This window comes from Protopterus annectens, chromosome 9.part0 (genome assembly GCF_019279795.1).
Source record: "Protopterus annectens isolate FY-2018-M chromosome 9.part0, PAN1.0, whole genome shotgun sequence".
Classification (NCBI taxonomy): Eukaryota; Metazoa; Chordata; order Ceratodontiformes; family Protopteridae; genus Protopterus; species Protopterus annectens.
This window is the reverse complement of record NC_056743.1, coordinates 1270075857-1270093589: the sequence shown is the minus strand read 5'-3', so window position 1 is coordinate 1270093589 and position 17733 is coordinate 1270075857. Positions and strand designations below refer to the sequence as shown.

Genomic DNA, 17733 nt, shown 5'->3' with positions numbered 1-17733 from the left:
AAGAATGCAGAATTTTCTCACCCTTCTTCTGTGGGTTTGGATAAAAGGTAGGCAAGTGAATGGTTTGGTTGAGGGCCACACTGGACACCACCTTAGGCATAAATGTTGGTTTTTTCCTCAGAGAAACCCTGTCTGGATGAAAAATGATAAAAGGTTCCACAGCCATGAGTGCTTGTAACTCCGTTACTCGTCTTGCAGATGTTATTGCTAGGCGCAGAGCTGTTTTCCAGGGTAAGAATTTTATATCAGCTGTTGAAGCTGGCTCAAAGGGAGGCAGTGTGAGTTTTTCCAAGACATAATTGAGGTCCCATGTTGGAATTGGTGCTCTCTTTGGAGGCCTGATGTTTTTGGCCCCTCTGAGGTAATGCCTTATTAAAGGATGAGAAAAGATAGGTGGTTCCATATTGTAATGGGCTGAAATGGCAGAGGCATGAATCTTAATCGATGAAAAAGAAAGGCCTTTGTCCAGCATCTCAGTTAGGTATTGTAAAATCTGAGGAATATTTGGTACATACATGTCAATGCCTTGTTCCTGGTTCCAGACAAAGAATCTCTTCCATTTTTCTGCATAAGATTTTCTGGTGCTGGGCCTCCTGGCCTCCAAGATAACATCCATAACAGCTTTTGAAAGAGGAGTGTTCTGAATGGCTACATTATCCGCCAAGCTGCCAGATTTAAGGCCCTGAGTTGACTGTGCAGGATCTGATTGTTTTGTTGGGTCAACAAGTTGGAAGTTTGAGGCAGTATCCATGCTGGACCTTGAGACAAGCTCTTTAGGACTGGGTACCAGTGCTGGCATGGCCATTCTGGTGCAATCAGTATCATTTTTTGCTTCTCTTGTCTGACCTTTAGGAGTACCTTGGGAAGGAGAGGTAGTGGAGGAAAGGCATATACTGTTAAGTTTTTCAAGCTGAAGGATAGGGTGTCCACTTTCCATGCTTGTTTGTGATAAATCCTTGTGCAAAATCTCTGTAATTGGCAATTGTGAGAGGAGGCAAATAGATCTATGTCTGGGCATCCCCATTTCCTTGTTATCATGCTGAAGACTTGTGGATCCAGTTTCCATTCGTGGGGATCCATGAGGTTTCTGCTTAGTTCGTCTGCCAGAGTATTTGTTTTTCCTGGCAAGAATCGTGCTTGCAAGTGAAGTTGATAAGTCAATGCTGTGTCCCACAAGGTCATTGCTTGTCTGCAGAGGGGGTAGGAATGTGTGCCTCCCTGCTTGTTTATGTACCACATGACCATAGTATTGTCCGTCTTTTTCAGTAGCTGTCCTGGATGAAGTAGGTCCTTGAAAGCTGTCAGGGCATTATGAACAGCTAGCATCTCTTTTTGATTGATATGAAGATGCATCTGGCTTGCAGGCCAAGTGCCCTGAATACATTTTCCTGCCATATGGGCCCCCCAGGCATAATCTGATGCATCCGTTGTTAATGTCTGTCTGGCTGTGGGTAAAGTGAATGGCAGACCCTTGTTGTGGTGACAGGCCTGTGCCCACCATTAAAACTCCTGTTGCAGGCAGGGAATAAGGGTAATTATTGTCTCCAGGCTGTGTACTGCGGTGGTGGTGCTGTGGTAGCGTTGTCGCCTCACAGTTAGACGTTGCCCGTTCAATTCTCAGTTAGAGCGTCTTCTGTGTAGCGACATGCGTGAATGGGCGTTCCTTCATTGAAGGTTGTGCGTTAGGCCTGGCAAGCAAGTACGTAAAAATCTACTGCCAATCATTAGCAGACCGGAGTTCCACTGTGGTGACCCCTAACCGGAAAAAGCTGAAAGACACAAACAAACTGTCTCCAGGCTGTGGCAATGCTGAGTCCAAAGACTTTTTAGATACCATTGTAGTTTACTCATATGCAGTCTGGCATATGGAATTAGCAGAATGCAGGATGCCATGAAGCCCAAGACCTGCAGGATTTTCCTTGTAGATAACTAGGTCTTTGTTGCCAACTTTTTGAAGTAAAAAGTCAGTTGCCTTTGTTTGTCTGGTGTGAGATAAGCCATCTGGGCAGTTGTATTTAAGCTTGCACCCAGGAATATTATCTCTTGAGAGGGTACTAGTTTTGATTTATTTTCGTTTACTGTGTACCCTAGGCAAATTAGTAATCTTTTTACAAATGCCAGATGCTTTAGAAGAATGTCTTTGTTCTCTGCTTGAATAAGGCTGTCATCCAAGTAGGGATATATTTGAATTCCTCTTTGTCTGCAAAACGCAATTACTGGTGCCAGGCATTTTGTGAAGACCCTGGGCGCAGTAGATAAGCCAAAGGTCAGTGCAGAGAATTGGCAGTGCATTGAGCCAGCTATGAATCTGAGGTATCTTCTGCAAGATTGTCTGATTGGAACATGCAGGTATGCCTCTTTTAGGTCCAAAGTTACGAGACAAGCCTTCTTGTCCAGTATGGGCAGTAGCTGCTGTAGAGTCAACGTCTTGAATTTTGGGACCTCCAGAAATGTGTTTAGTATAGACAGGTCCAGTATTGGTCTCCAGGTTTTGTCCTTTCTGGGCACCAGGAAAAGTCTTGAGTAAAATCCTTGCCCCTGCTCTTGTTGTGGTACTTGTTGAATGGCCCTCATGTCCACAAGGGCTGTAATTTGCTTTTGTGCCTCTGCCCATTGATTGTGTGGCAGGTCTGGCATACCTTTTGCCCTTGGTAGGCTGTGAAAGTGGAACCTGTAGCCCTGGGACACTATGTTCAAGACCCATTTGTCTTGGGTAATCATTTGCCAATTTGGTGAAAAAAGTGCTAGTTTTCCTCCTAAGTGGGTTGCCAAAAGATAAGTGCTTGGGTCTGGCAGAGGAAAGTCATTGGGACTGTTTCCTGTAAGGTTGTGATTTGTCTTCTCTGCTTTTGGAGGTAGGAGCAACCCATTGTTTAGGCCTGTATGAGCCTTGGGGCTGGGATCTGCCTCTGGGACGTCTGTATCTGCCTCTTTGTGGCCTGTCTGACACTGGAAAGGACCAATTTTTGGAAGGCCAATTCCTGCTAAATCTGGGTGGCTGTACCTGTAAAAAATCCTTAACTATCTGCATGGATTTCGCTTTATCCTCCATTTTCTTCAACACCTCTTCTGCTTTAGCACCAAACAAAGTATCATGCTGTAGTGGAGCATCTAATAATTTTGCTTTAACATGATCAGGTAGATTCTGTTCCTTTAACCAAGCATGCCTTCTAATAACAGAACCTGTAACAGCAGCCCTGCAAGAGGCCTCCAGTGAATCATAACCACATTGCAAAGTATGTTTTCCCACTTGTTCAGTTGCATGCAATAAATCCTGCATTTCCTTGTTCTCTGAACTTTCAGAATTTGTCAACATTTTCTGTTTAAGCAGTGACATTAAGTATTGCTGATATTTGAGCATATGAAACTGACAATTTAAAGCCCTTACAGCGAAGGTAGCAGAAGTGTAGACTTTTTCCCCCCATCTGTCCAGTGCCCTAGAGTCCCTATCAGAGTGGACAGGGTTTTTTGCAATGGAAGCTTTAACCCCCTTGGGACCCTGAGATATAGTTTCTGGGTCAGCAGCGGGGTTTTTATATAGGAATTTAAGAGAATCTGGGACTCTGTAGTATCTGTCAGGCTTAGCAGGTGCAGGAGGTAAAGAGTCAGGGGACAGGCCGGACTCTGAAAATACATCATCTACAATGTCTAGAACAGGTGGAATAGCAAGGGGTCTGTGCTGAGGTAATAGCAGAAAGTCTCTGAGCCTTTTCTTAGATTCTGAGTAATCTTGGCTTTCCCAGTGGAAATGCTCCCTCATGGTATGCAGTGTTTCCCCAAAAGAATAATCCTCTGGAGGAGAGGCTGAAGGAATGGATTCTTCAGCATCAGAATCCTCATAAGGAGGAATAGAATAATCCTGTTCAGAAGATGAATCAGAGGAAATAGAAACCTGATCAGAGGAATCATATTCTGTCTCTTGCCTAGGCCTGTTATCAGGAGGGGGATGGGAACCCCTGATCAAAGTAATTAGGTCTTTGGCCATTTTGAGCATGTGTTTTTTAGGCATTGTGGTCCGAGTAGGAGAATGCTGTACTTGTTTCTTTGTCTTTAGAGGTGCTTTAGTCTTTGTCTTTGAAACTGAAGATGGTTTAATATATAACTGTGTAGGTCTGAAGACACCCTCAGAAGCCGATGCCTACTCAGCAGCTCCGGACCCATCTGAGGGAATGATTTCCGAGTGTCCAATACCTTGAGTATCCAGAGGCCCAGTCGGATCCATGTGGGAGTCGGAAGTGGCCTGTGGCTCTGAGGTAGCAGGTGCCAGGGGCTGTGAAAGTGCCTCACTGAGAACCGGCGAACCGGCGACTGGCCTAGTGGAGGCCTCGTCGTCAGTTTTGGACCTCGGATGTCTATCCTTTTCCTTCTCCTTGTGTTTTTTGTAAACTCCGGTCGTCGGCTGCTCCGACGGCATTATATAATTAAACCTTCGGCCAAAATAATGAAATGCAAAATCGAACCGACGCTTAATAGTGCGTTGGTTAAACCTAGAACAAAACCGACAGCTAGCAACGTTGTGGTCGGAGCCTAGGCAAGGAATACAGTAAGAGTGAAAATCCTTATGAGGTATTTGCTTCCCACAAGAAATACAATTGTTAACTTTTTCTGACATCGGTCTGGAGCAAGAAAAAGTTTCCCCAATGGGGTACTTAGCTTTAATGAAGACTTTGGTTCTGAAATTCGGATTTGAAAATCTCAGGAGTCGGCCGACCGGCACTTGCGAACTCCTTTTGCTTCAGGCACCGCACAGCAAGAAAGACTGAAGAAAATGGCGTCGGCTGCATCTTTTATACCCCTGGCACACTGACGTCAGGGAAGAGGCGACAGCAACCGACGCTGGACCAGGACTTTGGAATTCAGGCTGACTGCGGGTAGCCTGCCAGCAGGATAACCCAAGAGTAATGACTGCAACAGTGAAACATGATGAACATCACTCAGATCTGCTCTGAGTTACAGCTCAATGGCACTAAATATACAGACCAAACCAAACAAAATTCTATGCACGGGGGATGCACGGTCCAAACCATATGCACAAAAAACAAAGACAGACCAGCAAGAGCAGAAAAGGATGTAACAAATAAATCAATCCTTTTATTGACAGACCGGTTTCGGCATAACCTGCCTTCTTCAGTGTAAGACAAACATAAATGCCCTGTGGACATGTGTTATAAATACAAGTTGTAAGCCAATAGGCAAACAGACATCATGAATATGCATAGGATAATAAAAAAATAAGAAATGAAATACAACCAAAGTTTGCTGAATTTGATCAAAACCCCACTCAACTGACATTATTAAAAGAGCAGGATGATGCCCAAAATTTCTTCATACAACCAAGTAAAGCATGTGGACCATCCTAAAATCAAATGTTTCCATACATATGATAAAGCAAAAATAGCACAAAGTGCTGAAAAAGATGTTACATGGTGTTGGTGAAAGAAAAAACACCAAAGTTCAACTACTAGCAATAGTGAACATTAGTACTCCATATAAAAATATGCAAGGAACTAATAACATATTCATTATAAGAATTCAACAATCTCAAAACAGTAATTCCTCATATGAGTTCCAAATAATGAATGGTGAAAAAACAGAATTTAGTACAGTATCAATGATAGTAAACCTATTCCAAACTGTCATGTCCAAACATATTGAACATGAAACTAGTGTGAAACACAGAATGAATACAAAGGCCATTTATCAAGACTGATAGACCACTAGTAATAATCAGGGAGCTGTAAATATAATATTCATGAGTAATTAAACTAATAAACACAATATAAGGGACCAACTACAGATGATCATTCAGTCCTGGAGAAAAAAGGCCCCCTAGAGTGATAATCCAATATCTCTCTTTATGATCCAAGAGACCATGCCATCCCTGCTTGTGACTGCGATCCCCTGTGATACGATCAATAACCACGAAATAGAATTTGGCCTGCGGATGTTTAAGGGTATGTTGGTACAGAGCACTAGTAGATTTATGATTCTTCATGTCACTGCGATGTTCATTCATTCAGGATCTCAGGGGCCTAGAAGTCTGGCCCACATAGAACGCACCGCAGTAACATGTGGCCAGATACACAACCCAATCACTACCACAGTTGCCAAATACTTTAATGTTATATATTTGGCTAGTATTGCGACTTGTAAACTCCTTAGATTTGTTCATGAAAGAACATGATCCACAGTGACCACAAGGAAATGAGCCAAACAACTCTTCACCATATAGTGTAAATTGTTTATGGGTAATCCCCCCACTACCTATATGTTTGAAATGTGATAAGTATGAACCCAATGTTTTGCCTCGTTTATAAGCGAAGCGACATTGTTGTCCCAAAAGTGACCTCAAATGATCATTTGCAAGCAAAATATTCCAATGTTTATTCATAGGTTCATAGGTTCATACTAGGCTATCTGCCCGAGGGCATTTATAAGCCTAGCCCATAGTTTTGTGGCTTACGCCACCCCTTAGTTTGGAGAAACTATGCCCATTATTTAGCTGTGCCTCTGTCGAGCAGTGACATTGAGGTAACCCCTGGGGTGTATCTGCGATCTCCCATCCATTGGTCAAGATTCCTCTTGAACAAGGCCAGCGAGGTGCTCTGCCTCACATAAACCGGGATTTTGTTCCACAGCATAGGGAGTCTTTGGGTGATGAATCTATCCCTCCAGCACGTCCTATTAATAACCGTGTCGAGGTTTAAGTCACCCGCCCTTGTGGCTCTGAGGGATCTAGATTTTTTGAGATGAAGCATATTCATCAAATCTGGGTTTGACATGGACTTGTATGTCAGGCATAGGTCACCTCTGAGCAAGCGGTACGCAACTGAATATAACTGGAGTTCTTTCAGTCGTGCAGCATAAGACAGATTTTTGAGACCCTTTATCCTTTTGGTGAGGAACTTTTGTGGCCTCTCCAGCTGCTGCAAGTGTCGGGTCAGATACATTCGAATGGGGCATTGTACTCGATCATTGGTCTGATGAGTGATGAGTATAGGGAGACTATGACTTCCCTTGATCTAGATGTGAATCCCTTCATGATAAGGTGGGCAATGTAGAAGGTCTTCCTAACTACTTTAGCAATATGAGTGTCGAATGAAAGGCTACTGTCAACCTGGGTTCCCAGGTCCCTAATAACTTCTTCTGTGTTCAGGGATTGCCACCTATATGGTAGCTAGGGTAACCTTATTTTTCCCGAAGGGTATGACTATGCATTTCTTGGCATTTAACTTGAGGCCATGGCTCTGGCACCAGTTATCCGTTTCTGTGAGACCCTTCTGAAGGATATCTGTGTCGGATGTGTTCTCAACTACGGTGCCCAGTTTGCAGTCATCTGCGAACTTTGTCAGCCATAACCCTCCTGTGTTTGCTTGTACTTCAGTAAAGTAGATGCCAAACAAGAGTGGGCCCAGGACTGAGCCCTGTGGGACACCACTTGTGACAGGCTTAGAGTCTGACATGGCGCCAGCAACTCTGACCCTGTGGGTTCTGTCACTCAGCCAGTTTGCAACCCATCTTGTAATGTATGGGTTTACATTTAAGTTGATGAGTTTTTCAATGATACCCGAGTGGGTTATTGTATCGAAAGCCTTCGCCAGGTCTAGGTAGGCTGTATGGACTGCCTTTCCCTCATCAATGGCCTTGGTGACTGTTTCGAAAAAGTCAACCAAGTTTAAAAGGCATGATCTGCCTTTGACAAAGCCAAACTGGGTTGGATCCAAAGTCTGCAAATTCCCTATGTCTTTATTTATGAGATCCATTATGATCCTTTCCATGGCTTTGCAGATCAGGCTTGTCAAGCTAATGGGACGGTAATTTCCAGGGTCGGTGGAGGCACTGCCTTTGTGGAGTGGGACCACAGTCGCTGTGCGCCACTCCTGGGTGCGTATCCGGAGGTGAGACTAAGATTAAACAGCTGTCCTAACTGTGGGTTTAATTCCTCGTTGAGTTCATGGAGCACACAGCCGGGGACACCATCAGGTCCCATGGATGCGGTGTTCTTTGCCTTGGAGAGAGCAGTTCTCACCTGAGCGTTAGAGATGTTTGGGGGGCTACAATCATTTGGTATAGATATCTCTTCTTTAGGCGGGGAGGGTGGGGAGAAGTTTGCACTGAACCTGTCAGCCAGTATGTTGGCAATGTCTATAGGATCAGTAATCTTCACATCATTTTGAACTAATTCTGAGCATATCTGGGAGTTTCCTCCTAAGTTTCTGACATAGCTAAAGAATGCCTTATGGTTGTCTTTAGAGTCCTTAGCTATTTTTTTCTCAAAATTAGCTTTGGATGATTTTATGAGAGCTCTTAGCTTTTTACTTATAGTGATCAGCGGTGTCTTACCTTTTAAGGATTTTGCTCTATCTTGTAGTAGCTTCCTCCTTAAAGCTCAGGGCTTGTCCAGGATTTGAACCTGGGACATCTCGCACCCAAAGCGAGAATCATACCCCTAGACCAACAAGCCACCCTATTGATGGTGTTCCTTATCATATTGATATTTCTACCATAGGTAGTGACAAAACGTATAGGGGTTCCCAATGTAGTTTTCTTATCCATTTTATATTCCAATAACTTGTCCCGGTTCATTCGATTAACCCTGCATTTAGCTAGGTTAATGTCTTTGTGGTCATAACCCCTGCTCACAAATCTGTTAGATAAATCCATACTAGCTGATTCAAATTCTGCATCCTTAGAGCTAAGGCGCTCAATACGCATGAATTGTGACACCGGAATACTCCTGATCGTGTGGCGTGGGTGCATGCTGGAAGCATGTAACAATGTATTATATTGAGGGTACTTACGGAAAACCTTACTGGATAATGTGAGGTCTTGATTTTTGGAGACAGTAACGTCCAAAAAATTGATCGTATTTTGATCATATGTTAATGAAAATTCCAGTCCCCATATGTTACTATTCAGATATTCAACAAATTCCCGTACGTAATCCAAATCCGCACGCCACACTAACCAGCAGTCATCCAGGTAGCGTCGCCAGATGTCCATTTCAACCTGATAGATGTTATGTGAATTATCATAAATCATGTACTCCTCAAAATAAGCCATGAAAAGGTCAGCATAAATGGGAGCGAAAGACGCTCCCATAGCTGTCCCTTGCAATTGCCAATAGCACTGGCCTTGGAAATAAAACACATTTTTATTGAGTACATGTTCAGACAGACAAATGAGCAGGGTATTGAAACCGGGTGAATACAAATTTGCCCTATTCAGCCAATATTGAAGAGATTGTAAGCCTGCCCAATGTGGAATACTGGTGTATAGGGCTTTCACATCTAAGGTACACATATACCATTCAGGTTCTAACTGAGTATCCTGAATGATCTGTAAGAATTGGGTTGTGTCCTGCAGCCTAGCTCTGACCAAATTCAACAAGGGTTTGAGGTATTGCGTTAGGAAAGCCGATAAAGGTTCCGTGAGCAATCCTATTCCCGAGACAATAGGTCTCCCAGGAGGTTTATTAAGTGATTTGTGAATCTTAGGCAAAAGATATAAAATCTGTTTATGTGGTTCTGAAACAGTCAAAGATGATAAACATTTTTTGTTGATAATCCCCTCCTCTAAAGCTAGCTTAAGAAAGGAATCAATTTCCTTTTTGAAATGAGATGTGGGGTCTATGGACATATGCATATAACAAGTTTTATCTGACAGTTGTGACAGCCCCTCCTGTATGTAATCATCTGTATTGAGGACCACAACAGCACCTCCCTTATCAGCTGAAAGTACTGTTATTTCCTTATTTTTGCGTAGTTGATCCAAAGCCAACCTATCATCAATGGTGAGGTTATTTTGTAACATAATATGACCATAATTCTCAAAGTGCAGGTCCCTCAATATAGAATCCATAAAAATGGAAACATGTTTATTCATAGGTGGTTGAAACAACGATCTGCCAAACCTGAACTCATCTGATGCCCGTGAACAATCATCACCAAAAAACAATTTAAGATTGAGATTACGACAAAAGGCCTGCAAATCCTGAATAATATGGTATTCTTGAGAAAAAAAGGCTGGTATATAATTAAGTCCCTTATTCAGTAAGGCTATTTGTCCTTCAGATAATGTGGTTCTGGAAAGATTCAATACATTCTGATGTGTTATCTGGGTTGAAACTAGCTCAGAAAGTTGTTCAATAGACCCTGGAAAGAGACATTTGGAGGGTCTTTTCCTGTGTTTCCTGCCCCCCGATGCCTTGTGCCCCTTCTAAAGGGATGTTTCTATTACTTTTCTTTCTGTTAGGAGAACCCTTATCAGAAGTCCCCTCACTATCCGTGAGAGAGGAATCATCCCCTGAAGTACTATTAAAGGAGCTATCTCTATTTTTCAAAATAGATCGAGGTCTCTTTTTGGTACGACTGGGCCCTGATCTTGTAGGGTTGGTATCAACAAATCTGACAGACCGACTGAGTTCAAATGGTCTGCCCCGTTGATAATCCGAATAGTCCCTGTGAAATTTTTTAATTTTACGTTCCTTGATAATCTTCTCATGTTCAGTTAAATCTTGTGAAAGTTTTTTCATATTATCTTGATATTTTGGGGAAGATTCAAATTTGCTAACATCTGAACATAATGTCTTAATTTCTTGTATGTTAGTATCAACAGTCCTTTCATAAAATTGTAATAATACATTCACAAATGACATGGACCCCATCTGTAATGCTTCCTTCCAATCTTGATTCAGCTTATCATCCGGTCTCCCCACTAGGGGTTGGAGACGTATTCGGAGACCCCTAGGGGCCATTTTCTGAGTTGAATATGCTCAAAATAATTTTAGGTGCCAAATATTGGATCTAAGTGTTTTAAATGCCTTGGTAAGAGAATGAAAAAACATATCACAATCCACCGTCAGTGGTTGTGCAATGGTATCCGGATCATTGCTTGGTGGGGTGTCGATCCCAAAAACACCTATATCCTGCCTATCAGCACATAATCCGGATAAAATACTATTGAGGTCCATGCTGTGAATAAAGGTGGAAAAAACTCACACTTACAAGGGACAAAAAAATATATCAGATACTAATGATAAAAAGATCAACTGAACCCAGGCGTACCAAAAAGTGATGGGTTGATCAAAAATGAAAATGTTTCTGAAATTGTACCTATAATTCCAATTAGGGGCACAAGAACTATATGGCCGGACAGGAAACACTCCACCAATTGAACCAAATAGAAAAACTGATCCAAATAGATATAAAGAATATACGCTTGGTTGACAAAAACAATGTATATCTCAATAATTAGTGTGGAAATGACAAAAAACTAGTATTATGTCCCAATAAATATTGATCCACTCAAAAGAAAAGCAATTCACCACACAATAGATAATCATGAATGGATAATTAATCCATTTATTCTGTGGGACCAAGCAGTGGATGTGAATCAATAATGACAAAAAATATATTAGTGTCAATCAATCTCTTCTGACCATGTATCAGAAACTATTATCAAATCTTGACCAATGTGATAGTCTAATAAACATTTTATAAAAAATGGGATATTGACCATAAATGTCCTAGTGTAAAGGTAAAACAATTTCAACCACTATATGTATAATATACATAGACACATGCTGTAGTAAACACTAACTCAAAGAGTTGTGTAAAATTCCATCAATCAGCATAAAAGGATTAGTTAAGGGACCAAAAATGTACCATTCAAAGAATGACAGTATAATTTCCACCCAGCTGTGTTTTTATCTTTAACAGTTGGAGTTGTTAGAAATCAAACAACCATTCCATATCTTTGTATAATATCATGTAAAGAAACACACTTTCCCAGAAAATGAATATCAAAACTTCTGTTACCAATAAGTAAACAGTATGATAGTCATAATATATATGTGTCCAAAGACCACCAATCACTCCCTATTACAATACTTTCGTCAGAACCATGTATATAAATCCACTCCGTGGGTTAATTCCCCTTCTACAAATCCCAGACAAGAAAACAACCAAAAAAATGTCTATATTGCCCTTAATACTATGATATGATTCAGCAATCCATACTCCAAAAGCACAGTGGAAACACTGGGCCGTTACTTAAACCCTGAGAAATTCAAAATCCTGCGACATCAAACCCCAAACAAATGAACATAAATCTGTTCATATATGTATGTAACTAGTCATATGCAATAATATAAATTTAGTTGTCCCTATATTGATAAAGTATGAAACTCCCTGAATAGAACGTAAGCTCGTCAACAATCCACAAAAATGACCTTAAATAAGTGTGAAACAAATATACTGTACCACATTATTCACACATGAAGTGCATCTAATAACAGTGAATCCGTGGCCTATCCCAAAGTTGGTTAGGCAAAAATATCCACCTACCAACTGACATCCACTGGTAGTTAATACATACTACATTAACAAAAAACAGAAAAATGTTTAGTTATGTCCCGGACAATTGCCAATAAAAAATGGCGTCTAGTTCATACTAATGACAAATTCCTGATGAGTGCTGAAATCAGAACTCAAATCCACGATGAACATAGCATAAGTTCTGAAAATGTATTCACTTGGCACATAATCGAGCATCAACTCTGAAGATATTAGTTGAGTTATATCAAAATCACTCCGAATGGGATAGACCACTTCGATTGAAAATAGTCACGAACACTCCATGGTTAAACACACATTCACCAAACGGCCCCCAAATTGTTCCATAACGTGAACTCATCCAGTTAGAATCGCCGTGAGTACAGGTTCACATACAAATGTTCCAAACTTATTTTCAGCCCAAAAGTTAGTCAAAAAAAGCATGAATTGTTCAATATAATCAAGATTCCCAAAAAGAACACAGTCGTGATACGACCAAACTCAGCAAATCATCCGCCAACCAAAAAAAGGACTTAAAAAGTATACGACAGTGCAGAGGCTCACCAACGCAACCTCACAAGTCCAAAGCCTTCTTAATCATTGTACACATACCATGGTCTGGCTGATAACTTCGAGCTAACTCGCATCCAAAATTCACAATATAGTAGTTGGTCCGTAAGTTTGAACGAGTCAAAAAATAGCTTACATATGAGGATCCAAGAGTTTGGCGCCAAACCCAAAAATAGACGGCCCACTTGGTAGTATAAATCTGGATGGTCTTTTAAGTGACAGTCTTAGTATTCCATTTCCAGGATCAGGAACATAAAAGTTGCCCAAAAACAAGTAACCAGAGTATCAAAAATACTCCATGGATACCAAATATTAAACAAAGATTAATTTTCCACCTTCACAAAGGGAGATGCACATCCACTGCTCGGTCCCACAGCACAGATGAACCAGACCAAACCAAACAAAATTCTATGCACGGGGGATGCACGGTCCAAACCATATGCACGAAAAACAAAGACAGACCAGCAAGAGCAGAAAAGGATGTAACAAATAAATCAATCCTTTTACTGACAGACCGGTTTCGGCATAACCTGCCTTCTTCAGTGTAGGGTTCTCCTAACAGAAAGAAAAGTAATAGAAACATCCCTTTAGAAGGAGCACAAGGCATCGGGGGGCAGGAAACACAGGAAAAGACCCTCCGAATGTCTCCTTCCAGGGTCTATTGAACAACTTTCTGAGCTAGTTTCAACCCAGATAACACATCAGAATGTATTGAATCTTTCCAGAACCACATTATCTGAAGGACAAATAGCCTTACTGAATAAGGGACTTAATTATATACCGGCCTTTTTTTCTCAAGAATACCATATTATTCAGGATTTGCAGGCCTTTTGTTGTAATCTCAATCTTAAATTGTTTTTTGGTGATGATTGTTCACGGGCATCAGATGAGTTCAGGTTTGGCAGATCGTTGTTTCAACCACCTATGAATAAACATGTTTCCATTTTTATGGATTCTATATTGAGGGACCTGCACTTTGAGAATTATGGTCATATTATGTTACAAAATAACCTCACCATTGATGATAGGTTGGCTTTGGATCAACTACGCAAAAATAAGGAAATAACAGTACTTTCATCTGATAAGGGAGGTGCTGTTGTGGTCCTCAATACAGATGATTACATACAGGAGGGGCTGTCACAACTGTCAGATAAAACTTGTTATATGCATATGTCCATAGACCCCACATCTCATTTCAAAGAGGAAATTGATTCCTTTTTTAAGCTAGCTTTAGAGGAGGGGATTATCAACAAAAAATGTTTATCATCTTTGACTGTTTCAGAACCACGTAAACAGATTTTATATCTTTTGCCTAAGATTCACAAATCACTTAATAAACCTCCTGGGAGACCTATTGTCTCGGGAATAGGATCGCTCACGGAACCTTTATCGGCTTTCCTAACGCAATACCTCAAACCCTTGTTGAATTTGGTCAGAGCTAGGCTGCAGGACACAACCCAATTCTTACAGATCATTCAGGATACTCAGTTAGAACCTGAATGGTATATGTGTACCTTAGATGTGAAAGCCCTATACACCAGTATTCCACATTGGGCAGGCTTACAATCTCTTCAATATTGGCTGAATAGGGCAAATTTTTATTCACCCGGTTTCAATAGCCTGCTCATTTGTCTGTCTGAACATGTACTCAATAAAAATGTGTTTTATTTCCAAGGCCAGTGCTATTGGCAATTGCAAGGAACAGCTATGGGAGCGTCTTTCGCTCCCATTTATGCTGACCTTTTCATGGCTTATTTTGAGGAGTACATGATTTATGATAATTCACATAACATCTATCAGGTTGAAATGGACATCTGGCGACGCTACCTGGATGACTGCTGGTTAGTGTGGCGTGCAGATTTGGATTAATTATGGGAATTTGTTGAATATCTGAATAGTAACATATGGGGACTGGAATTTTCATTAACATATGATCAAAATACGATCAATTTTTTGGACGTTACTGTCTCCAAAAATCAAGACCTCACATTATCCAGTAAGGTTTTCCGTAAGTACCCTCAATATAATACATTGTTACATGCTTCCAGCATGCACCCACGCCACACGATCAGGAGTATTCCGGTGTCACAATTCATGCGTATTAAGCGCCTTAGCTCTAAGGATATAGAATTTGAATCAGCTAGTATGGATTTATCTAACAGATTTGTGAGCAGGGGTTATGACCACAAAGACATTAACCTAGCTAAATGCAGGGTTAATCGAATGAACCGGGACAAGTTATTGGAATATAAAATGGATAAGAAAACTACATTGGGAACCCCTATACGTTTTGTCACTACCTATGGTAGAAATATCAATATGATAAGGAACACCATCAATAAACATTGGAATATTTTGCTTGCAAATGATCATTTGAGGTCACTTTTGGGACAACAATGTCGCTTCGCTTATAAACGAGGCAAAACATTGGGTTCATACTTATCACATTTCAAACATATAGGTAGTGGGGGGATTACCCATAAACAATTTACACTATATGGTGAAGAGTTGTTTGGCTCATTTCCTTGTGGTCACTGTGGATCATGTTCTTTCATGAACAAATCTAAGGAGTTTACAAGTCGCAATACTAGCCAAATATATAACATTAAAGTATTTGGCAACTGTGGTAGTGATTGGGTTGTGTACCTGGCCACATGTTACTGCGGTGCGTTCTGTGTGGGCCAGACTTCTAGGCCCCTGAGATCCAGAATGAATGAACATCGCAGTGACATGAAGAATCATAAATCTACTAGTGCTCTGTACCAACATACCCATAAACATCCGCAGGCCAAATTCTATTTCATGGTTATTGATCGTATCACAGGGGATCGCAATCACAAGCAGGGATGGCATGGTCTCTTGGATCATAAAGAGAGATATTGGATTATCACTCTAGGGGGCCTTTTTTCTCCTGGACTGAATGATCATCTGTAGTTGGTCCCTTATATTGTGTTTATTAGTTTAATTACTCATGAATATTATATTTACAGCTCCCTGATTATTACTAGTGGTCTATCAGTCTTGATAAATGGCCTTTGTATTCATTCTGTGTTTCACACTAGTTTCATGTTCAATATGTTTGGACATGACAGTTTGGAATAGGTTTACTATCATTGATACTGTACTAAATTTTGTTTTTTCACCATTCATTATTTGGAACTCATATGAGGAATTACTGTTTTGAGATTGTTGAATTCTTATAATGAATATGTTATTAGTTCCTTGCATATTTTTATATGGAGTACTAATGTTCACTATTGCTAGTAGTTGAACTTTGGTGTTTTTTCTTTCACCAACACCATGTAACATCTTTTTCAGCACTTTGTGTTATTTTTGCTGTATCATATGTATGGAAACATTTGATTTTAGGATGGTCCACATGCTTTACTTGGTTGTATGAAGAAATTTTGGGCATCATCCTGCTCTTTTAATAATGTCAGTTGAGTGGTGTTTTGATCAAATTCAGCAAACTTTGGTTGTATTTCATTTCTTATTTTTTTATTATCCCATGCATATTCATGATGTCTGTTTGCCTATTGGCTTACAACTTGTATTTATAACACATGTCCACAGGGCATTTATGTTTGTCCTACACTGAAGAAGGCAGGTTATGCCGAAACCGGTCTGTCAATAAAAGGATTGATTTATTTGTTACATCCTTTTCTGCTCTTGCTGGTCTGTCTTTGTTTTTCGTACTAAATATACAGACCCAACTGATATTGCCAACACCCTGGCAGATAGGATCAGTGTTAATCTTACCCCCCTCTCACCCATCTCTATAATGGAAGACCACAAAGTTGCTGTCATCACGGCTGCACAGGTAAAAAAAAATCTCCAAAGCCAGTATCACAGCGTCAATGGAACCAGCTAACTTCCCAGGCTGTGTTCTACACAAACTACAGAACAAACAGCCACTACACCGACGTACCATGTTCAGTCATAGCCTCACCTCAGGCTTTGTGCCTGCTGAATGGTGCACAACGATGGTTATCCCACTACACAAGGGTGGAGACACCACAGACCACAGGAACTAGTGCCCCATTAGCCTGATGAGCCTGCTCTGCAAGGCCATGGAATGGATCATCATACAACTTATAAAAAAAGACATTGGTAATCTCCAAACTCTGGACCACAACCATGTTGGGTTTGTAAAATGCAGATCTTGTCTCCTAAACCTGATAGATGACATTGAAGCAGTCACCAGAACCGTAGACAAGGGTAAGGTGTTTCGCACAGCCTATGTAGATCTTGCCACAACTTTCAACACCATCCCACACTCTGGAATTATAGATAAACCCACTAAACTAGGTATAAATTGCTATGTCACAAGATGGGTTGCCAACTGGCTTACTGACAGAACACACACTGTGAAAGTAGCAGACTCCAAGTATGACTTTGGACCAGTGACAAGTGCAGTACCACAGGGCCTAGTCCTGGGTCCTGTCCTGTTTTGTATCTACTTCCCTGAAGTAAACATGGAAGGTCTGTGGCTTATGAAGTTTCTAGATGACTGCAAACTAGGAGCCATAATTGTAAATACTAAAGATGTGGACATCCTACAGATGGGTCTCACTGAGACAGATGGCTGGTGTCAAAGCCATGAGCTCAAGCTCAATGCCAAAAAGTGCATTGTCATCCCCTTTGGTAAAAACTCTGTAGCCATGAACTATAACATAGGCGGTAGTATACTTAACACTGAAAGTGTGATAAGAGACCTTGGGTCACAGGTGGACAGTGGACACACCTGTGATAATCACATCCCCACAGTAATCAGGAAATCCTTCTATGTGGCACACCTCATCACAAAAGGTGTCTCATGCAGAATAGA

General features: G+C 41.0%; 1 protein-coding gene and 1 non-coding gene across 2 annotated transcripts in view; both read right to left on the bottom strand.

The window, feature by feature from the left end:
• The window catches only part of KCNIP3 (potassium voltage-gated channel interacting protein 3), a 1359129-nt gene that overhangs the window by 124096 nt on the left and 1217300 nt on the right, over positions 1-17733 (bottom strand). The gene's annotated exons all lie outside the window — the stretch shown is intronic.
• Positions 8393-8464, bottom strand: TRNAP-UGG. The gene has a single exon. It is a non-coding gene; the product is annotated as a tRNA-Pro (tRNA).